This window comes from Protobothrops mucrosquamatus, unplaced genomic scaffold, assembly GCF_001527695.2.
Source record: "Protobothrops mucrosquamatus isolate PMUCROS unplaced genomic scaffold, P.Mucros_1.0 scaffold3146, whole genome shotgun sequence".
NCBI lineage: Eukaryota > Metazoa > Chordata > Lepidosauria > Squamata > Viperidae > Protobothrops > Protobothrops mucrosquamatus.
The window spans coordinates 19,481-27,813 of record NW_015389146.1 but is presented as its reverse complement, the minus strand read 5'-3'; positions in this window follow the sequence as shown (position 1 = coordinate 27,813).

Sequence of the window (8,333 nt, the reverse complement as noted above, 5' to 3'; positions counted from 1 at the left end):
CTTTAATTTTAAGATAATTAGAAGATGCTGGTTGTTTCCAGAACTTTCCAGCTGCTGACATACCTACTATCTTCAAAATCTTTTTTTTTCCTCTGGTTGGGAAGACAGTAAATAAGGACCTTTAAATTGTCGTTCTGCTTTGTTTTGGTGGTTTGCTTCTCATTTTTGTTTATAGGGTTACCTCCCTTTCAAAATCAGCGCTGGGAGGGGGGGGCTTACGAAACATCCCCCCCCCACACCCCTGCCCCATAACTTGAAAGTGGGGGAAAGCTGCAAGTTTCACAACAGGCTTTTTTGTTGGTGTGATTGCGTGCAAAGATGTGCAAGGGGTGAAGCGTTCAAGAGTACCAGGACAATTTGTAAAAGACAAATAGCCAGACATACAGACACACATAGACACAGTCTTTCTCTCTCTTTCTCTTTCTCTCTTTCTCTTTTTCTCTCTCTTTCTCTTTCTTTCTTTCTTTTTCTTTTTATCTCTCTCTCTCTTTCTCTCTTTTTCTTTCTTTCTCTTTCTCTTTTTATCTCTCTCTTTCTCTCTCTCTCTCTTTCTCTCTCTTTTTATCTCTCTCTTTCTCTTTCTCTTGCTTTCTCTCTCTCTCTTTTCCCTTTCTTTCTTTCTCTTTTTCTTTCTTTCTCTCTCTTTTTCTCTCTCTCTTTCTCTTTCTCTTTATATCTCTCTCTCTCTTTCTCTTTCTTTCTTTCTCTCTCTTTTCCCTTTCTTTCTTTCTCTCTTTCTCTCTCTCTCTCTCTCTCTCTCTCACACACACACACACACACACACACATACACACACAACCACATGCAGTTTGTGTCCAACTATAGCTTCTTTTTAGAGCTGGATACGCTGCAATACAGGTCATCCTCAATTTACAGCAGTTCTTTTAGTGACTGTCTGAAAATAGTGACTTGCGACTGGGTTTCACTCTTACAACTGTTACAGCCTCCCCGTGGTCACGTGATCAAAATCCAGACGCTTGGCAACTGGCTCGTATTTATGACGGTCGCTGTGTCTCCCGGGGTCGTGTGATCCCCTTTTGCGACTTTCTGAGAAGCCAAGTCAACGGGGAAGCCAGATTCGCTTAACGACGGTGTTCCTAACTTAACAGCGGCAGTGGTTCGCTTCACAGCTGTGGCAAGAAAGCTGGGGCAAAACTCAACAAATGTCTCCCTTAGCAACGGGAAATCTGGGGCTCCGTTGCGGTCGTAAGTGGAGGATTTACCTGTACGTCGAATTTTATGTCCCAAATGGGCCGTGAATTTTCTGCGCTTTTCCTGATCCGAAGGCACAAAGTTTCTCGCTTGTTTCCCCAGCCAGGATGCACTGAGCCTCTGACCCTGGTTAGCAAACTAACCCCTTTTCTGAGCTCCCAGCACCCTACACTCCCCATCTGGCTTGTGTTTGCACCTCTCTAAGAAAAAGAAGAGGAAAAAAAAACGAGAAGAAAGTCACAATTGTCTTAAATTTCGGTGTTTCCTGACTCTGCCAGGCTTGGTCCAGCCCCCTTGGGCTGGCGGGTGTCTGGGGGGGGGAAACCTCTAAATTGATGCCGGGGCTTCTAACTCCCCCACTTAAATCCCAAAATTGTTAACCCTTTGCAGGTGGGAAGGAGAGGGCTGGGAAAAATCTCAGGAAATCCATGAGAAAAACTGGAAGGCTGTCAATGGAGAAGAGCTAAGCTTTATTTCGGGCGGTGGGATCCTTCCGACTTTCTCCGCCTCCCCCCCACCTCCAATTTCAAAAGGGGGGAAAAAGAGTTTTAAGAGTAAGGGGCATGTCACTCCCCTTCCCCCCCCCCCATATCTAGGGTTCCACACTTAGCATTCCTGCCTCCATTCCCTCCTGCTTGAAAAGAAACACACCCCACTTTATGGGGAAGTGTAGATCTGGGGGGGGGGAGAGGGAGGATTAGAGGAGAAGGCTCCAAAGAAAAGGTATTTTTTGAAAAAGGGGCGGTGGGCTGCGGGTTTTGCCCACCCCTGGCACGGCAAGGGTTAAACCCTGGAATGTGTATTTTGCAGAGACTTTTAATAAAGACCAGATGGAGGAGAGCATATGCTGGATCAGAGAAGCTGCCCCCTCCCCACCAGAGCTCTGCGACCCCCCCCCCTCCATCTACCCTCCACATTAGATCAGGGCCTCCCTCCCTGGCTAAGCAGAAAGCTGATGTTCAACAGGTAGAGCTTCCCCCTCTCCTTATCTTGCTAGGTGTGGTGCGTGCTGAACCCGTGGAACGGCTGCCTCCTGCTATGGGGGGGGTCCCTGTTTGTGTTCTGCAAGGGAGGGGGTGATCCAAAGGGGCCTGGAGCCATTTTGAAAAAAAAGAGAGAGAGAAAAGGCAGTTTTGGGCTGGATTCACCCCACAGAATGCAGCGAGCAAAGAGAACACGTTTGGGGGGTTCGAGGAACGCAACGGATGGAGGAACTGGATCAGGGGTCTGCAAACTCGGCCACTTTAAGACCTGTGGACTTCAACTCCCAGAATTCCCCAGCCAGCATGGCTGGCTGGGGAATTCTGGGAGTTGAAGTCCCACAAGTGGCTAAGTTTGAGGACCCCTGAACTGGATTCTCGCCATCTGCTATAGCCACAAAGGAACAGATGGAAACTGTGTATCTTGCACAAAAGTACAGTCATATTCGTAATAATAATAAAGTTGGAAGGGACCTTGGAGGTCATCTAGTCCAACCCCCTTGCTCAGTCAGGTCTTCGATCTTCCACGGAGCTGAACAACCAGGTTTGCAAAGCGGCCTATGCATTTTTTAGGAGTCCTCAACTGATGACCCCAATTGAGCCCCAAACTGACGTCGCTAAGCGAAACGTTTGTTCAGCGAGTTTTTGCCCCATTGGACAACTTTTTGTTCAGTGAATCCCTGCGGTTGTTGAATTAGTCACACGGTCGTTAAGTGGAATCCGGCTTTTCTCCCCATGGGCTTTACTTGTCGGAAGGTCGCAAAAGGGGATCGCGTGAAGACCCCTCCCCCCCGGGAGATGCTGCGACCGTCATAAATGTGAGTCAGTGGCCAAGCGTCCGAATTTTGATCCAATGACCATGGGGGAGGCTGTGACGGTCGTGAGTGTAAAAAATGGTCCTAAGTCACTTTTTTTTAGTGCCATTGTAACTTTTGACAGTCACTAAACGAATGCCTGTGCTTTGCATTTCAGAATAACGGAATAACAGAGGTGGAAGGAACCTTGGAGGTCATCTAGTCCAACCCCCTGCTCAAACAGGAGATCCTATACCATTTCAGACAAATGGCTGTCCAGTCTCTTCTTAAAAACCTCCAGTGTTGGAGCATTCACCGCTTCTGGAGGCAAGGAGTTCTACTGGTTAATTTTTCTAACTGTCAGGAAGTTTCTCCTTAGTTCCAGGTTGCTTCTCTCCTTGGTTAGTTTCCATCAGTTGCTTCCTGTCCTGCCTTCAGGTGTCTTGGAAAATATAGAACAACAGAGTTGGAAGGGACCTTGGAGATCTTTTAGTCCAACCCCCTGCTTGAGCAGGAGAACCCTGTTCCATTTCAGACAAACAGTTGTCCAGTCTCTGTTTGAAAGCATCCAGTGATCAAGAACTTCTAGAGGCAAGTTATTCTATTTAATTGCCCTCACCCTTAGGAAATGTTGCCTTAGTTCTAGGTTGCTTCTCTCCTTGATTAGTTTCCATCCGTTGCTTCTTGTCCTGCCTTCAGGCACCTTGGAAAATAGCTTGACTCCCTCTTCTTTGGGGCAGCCCCTGAGATATTGGAAGACTGCTATCCTGTCCCCCCTCGTGCTTTTCTTCATTAAACTAGACATTCCCAATTCCAGCAACCGTTCTTTGTATCTTTTAGCCTCCAGCCCCCTGATCATCTTTGTTGCTCTTCTCTGCACTCTTTCTAGCGTATAAATGGTCTAGGGTCTCCTGCTTGAGCAGGGGGCTGGACTAGAAGACCTCCAAGGTCCCTTCCAGCACTCTTCTGATTCTGATTCTGCTAGGTCTTTCTCTAAGGTGCCTCAAGCATGCCGCGTGAACCAAGGTCCCTTCCAACTCTATTATTCGGTGTCCTAAGCAATCTTTCCCACTTGCTCCAAAGTTTTTAAGAAGAGACTGGACAGCCACTTGTCTGGAATGGTGTAGGGCAGGGGTAGGCAACCTTGGCTCTTTTATGACTTGTGGACTTCAACTCCCAGAATTCTTGAGCCAGCTATGCTGAGGGAAATGAGAGAGGTTTCCAAGCTGAGCCATGTTGGCTCAGGAATTCTGGGAGTTGAAGTCCACCAGTCATAAAAGAGCCAAGGTTGCCTACCCCTGATCTAGGGTCTCCTGCCTGGGCAGGGGGTTGGACTAGAAGACCTCCAGGGTCCCTTCCAACTCTGTTATTCTGTTATCCTAGGGCTGGAAGGGACCTTGGAGATCTTCTAAATCTAATCCAACCCTGCTCAGGTTGTCCAGTCTCTTAAAAGCCACCAGTGTTGGAGCACCCACAACGTCTGGAGGCAAGTCGTTCCACTGATGAATGGTTCTCGGAGTCAGGAAATTCCCCCTTCGTTCCAGGTTGCTTCTCTCCTCGGTTGGTTTCCATCTTGTCTTGCCTCTTGGTCCTTTTGAGAATAAGTGGACCCCCTCTTCTTTGCATCAACCCCTCAAATATTGGAATGCTGCAAGCATGTCACACACACCCCTAGCCTAGCCCAAACAGATTTACCCCTTTCCTGGGTAGAGAGATTAAAAAAAAAAAAGACAGTTTGGCGTTCTGCCTGCCTTCATCCCATATATACATTTTATTTTACAGCAGGGACTGGAGGGCGGAGAGAAATGAGCTAAACCCTAACCCTCCCCATGTCCCCATACAGATGCAAACAGGAACCAGATGTTTGCCCTTCCTTAGGGAGAGCCTGTGTGCCTTTTTGCCTCTCCGGGCCGCAGTTTCCCACCTCCAAACCTGCACACATACACACACACACACAGCGTGCAAATTTGCTTGTCTTTATTCTTGTCTCTTGCAGGGATTCTATGCCAGGGAGCCCCGCACCGATCCAAGTTGGCCTCCCCCCCAAAAAAACCTCCAGCCCAGAAAAAGGGGGGGGGGAGAAATCCCACCCTTCCCAAGAACTCCAGCGAAGGGCCCCCCCCAAAGGGTGGGGCTCTTGACACATCCTCCTTTGCATCACGGTCGCCCCCCCCAGCCCCCCCAAAAAACCTGCAGAGAACATGGGCAGAAAAAAGAAAGGGAACAAAAATAAAAATAAAGGGAGAGAGGCGAACAGCAGAATCCTAAGAAGTTCTGCCTCCTCGTGGGTTCACACCCGATGACGTGTGAAGCAGCGTTGTGTGAAGCGGCCAGCGTGTGTTTCCATGGTTAAAAAACAACAACAACACCCATTTTGCAAGAAGGAGCCATTCAGAAGCCGGGCGGGACAGAGCTTTTGAATCCTAGGGATGGGGCACCACGAGGAGACCCTGAGGCTGGAGGCTAGGCTAGGAAAATAAGCAAGTTTATATATATTTATATATATATAAATCACGGCCTTGTCATTAGGAGTTGACCTTGACTTGATGGACAGCTTGCTAAACAAACTATGGCTTAGCTTAAGTTCGCAGACCTATCGAAGAAAGCTACAGAAAATCACGTTTGGGGAGCTGGCAAGAAACAGGATTTGTCTGAATCCAAGCAGAATTCAGCTGACCTAGAGTTGAGGATAAACTTGAATGGAAGGAAAGCCAAACATGACTTTGGGTTGCATAACACGCTGGCCATCGAACTGCTTTCAAGTGCCAGAAATCAGACTGAAAGAAGGAAAAGTCTGCAGAATTAAAAATGACCAAGCTTGAGCAAAATTTTCCCTGTCCTCAAAGTACAGCCAATTTTTGGTATCTTTGAATGCAAGAATAAGAATAAGAGTAATTCTTGCGTTCGAAGATACCAAAAAGAGGTATTCTGGAAGGGACCTTCGAGGTATATTGATATGAATAGAATAAGAATAGAATAGAATAGAATAGAATAGAATAGAATAGAATAGAATAGAATAGAATAGAATAGAATATATGGGGATGGGAAGAATAGAATAAAATAGAATAGAATGGAATAGAATAAGAATAGAATAGAATAGAATAGAATAGAATAGAATAGAATAGAATAGAATAGAATATATGGGGATGGGAAGTATAGAATAGAATAGAATAGAATAGAATAGAATAGAATAGAATAGAATAGAATATATGGGGATGGGAAGAATAGAACAGAATAGAATAGAATAGAATAGAATAGAATAGAATAGAATAGAATAGAATAGAATAGAATAGAGAAAAGGAATAGAATAGAATTAGAATAGAATAGAATAGAATAGAATAAGAATAAGAATAAGAATAAGAATAAGAATAGAAATAGAAATAGAAATAGAAATAGAATAGAATAGAATAGAATAGAATAGAATAGAATAGAATAGAATAGAGCTGGAGGGGACCTTGGAGGTCTTCTAGTCCAACCCCCTGCTCGTACCATTTCAGACAAATAGTTGTCCAATCTCTTCTTAAAAGCCTTCTCCTGTGATGGAGCAGCTACAACTTTTGGAGGCAACTCGTCCCACTGATTAATTGTTCTCACTGTCAGGAAATTTCTCCTTAATTCCAGGTTGCTTCCCTCCATGATTAGTTTCCATCCGTTGCTTCTTGTCCTGCCTTCTGGTGCTTTGGATAATAAGTTGACCCCCTTTTTTGGGGGGGCAGCCCCTCAAATATTGGAACCCTGCTATCATGCCCCCCCTCGTCCTTCCCTTCGTTAAACAAGACATACCCAATTCCAGCAACCGTTCCTCATATGTTTTAGCCTCCAGTCCCCTGATCATCTTTGTTGCTCTTCTCTGCACTCTTTCTAGAGTCTCAACATCTTTTTTATATTGTGGTGACCAGAACTGGATGCCGTATTCCAAGTGTGGCCTTACCAAAGCAGTATGCAGGCAGTCCTCAAATTATGACCTTAATGGAGTTATTCCCCGTCTGTTCTAGGAGCATTAGGGCAGTGCTCCTAGAACAAAGAGAGAATGGCTCCCTTACAGTCATAACTTGAGGACTCTCTATAACGGTCCCAGGCAAAAACCCGTGCGAAGCTAGCTTCTTTTCCAGGGAGTCCTCCAGTTACGACTGTAATGGCCAAACTCCATTATGGTCGTAACCCGAGGACTGCTCCTACAAAAAAAAGCTAGCTTTGCTGGATTATTGTGTTTTGGTTTTTTTTGCCTTGACCTTTCTCCATCTGTTTTGCTTACTGGCGTTCTGGTACTGAGTTAAGATGAAGTCATACATTCCACGCCCAAATTTTGCTTCTCATCCATCCAGCCTCTGCCCTGGTTTTTTTTTTTTAAAAAGGCTGCTGACTCAAACGAAATCTTTTTCCCATCCCCGATTGAGAAACTCCCGGCTTTTGGATTCATGGGTCATGAATCAAGTCCTTGTCCCTGACCTGGGTTAAACGTGCCTATTGTGCAATCCTCACCGGGATTGCAAAGCCCAAAAGGAAAAAGAGAGAACAGAATAACAGAGTGGGAAGGGACCTCGGAGGTCTTCTAGTCCAACCCCGTCTGAATTTTGATCACGTGACCCTGGGGAGGCGGCAAACAGCCATAAATGGAGAACAGGGTCCTAAGCCGCTTTCTTCCGGTTCCGTGGCAACTTTGAACGTTCACCAAATGAACTGTCGTAAGTCGAGGACTGCCTGTGACTAAATGAGGATCTATTATTGAATAAGCCACCAAAGTTTGGTCTTACTACGACACGTGAAGCCCCAATGAGCCTCGTTACACCTCCGCCTGCTGTGCCAACCGAGTCATTTTTTTCCCTTATTATGTTTTGCCACAGTTCATTTCATACCAGTTTATTAAATAAACCACAGTTGGCTGCTCTCAAGCAATCAGCCCAGATTTACAAGCAGGGTTTGGCCTATTAATAAGACAAAAAATTAAACAGAACCCAAATCTCTGAACTCACATTCCCAGACGAGAATGGGAATCCCATGGAGTTTTAAAAAAGGGAATTAGAGCCATGTGTCTGGAGGAAACCGGTCCCCGCTGGCTGGATCCTGCCTCCTCAGAGCCTCCACGTTCAGTGGCAGTCTACCTTGGTGGCTGAAAGCACGGGCTTTTGAAGCACCGAGTGGTCCCCGATTCAGCAGAAGAGTCTTCCTAATGGGAAGCCAGCTACTTTTATTGTGTTGGGAAGACCACACTTGAAATATTTCAGTCACCACGACACACAAGAGATGTTGAGACCCTGGAAACAGTGCAGAGAAGAGCAACAAAGATGATTAAGAGACTGGAGGTTAAATCATATGATGTGGGAATTAGGTATGTCTAATCTAGGTA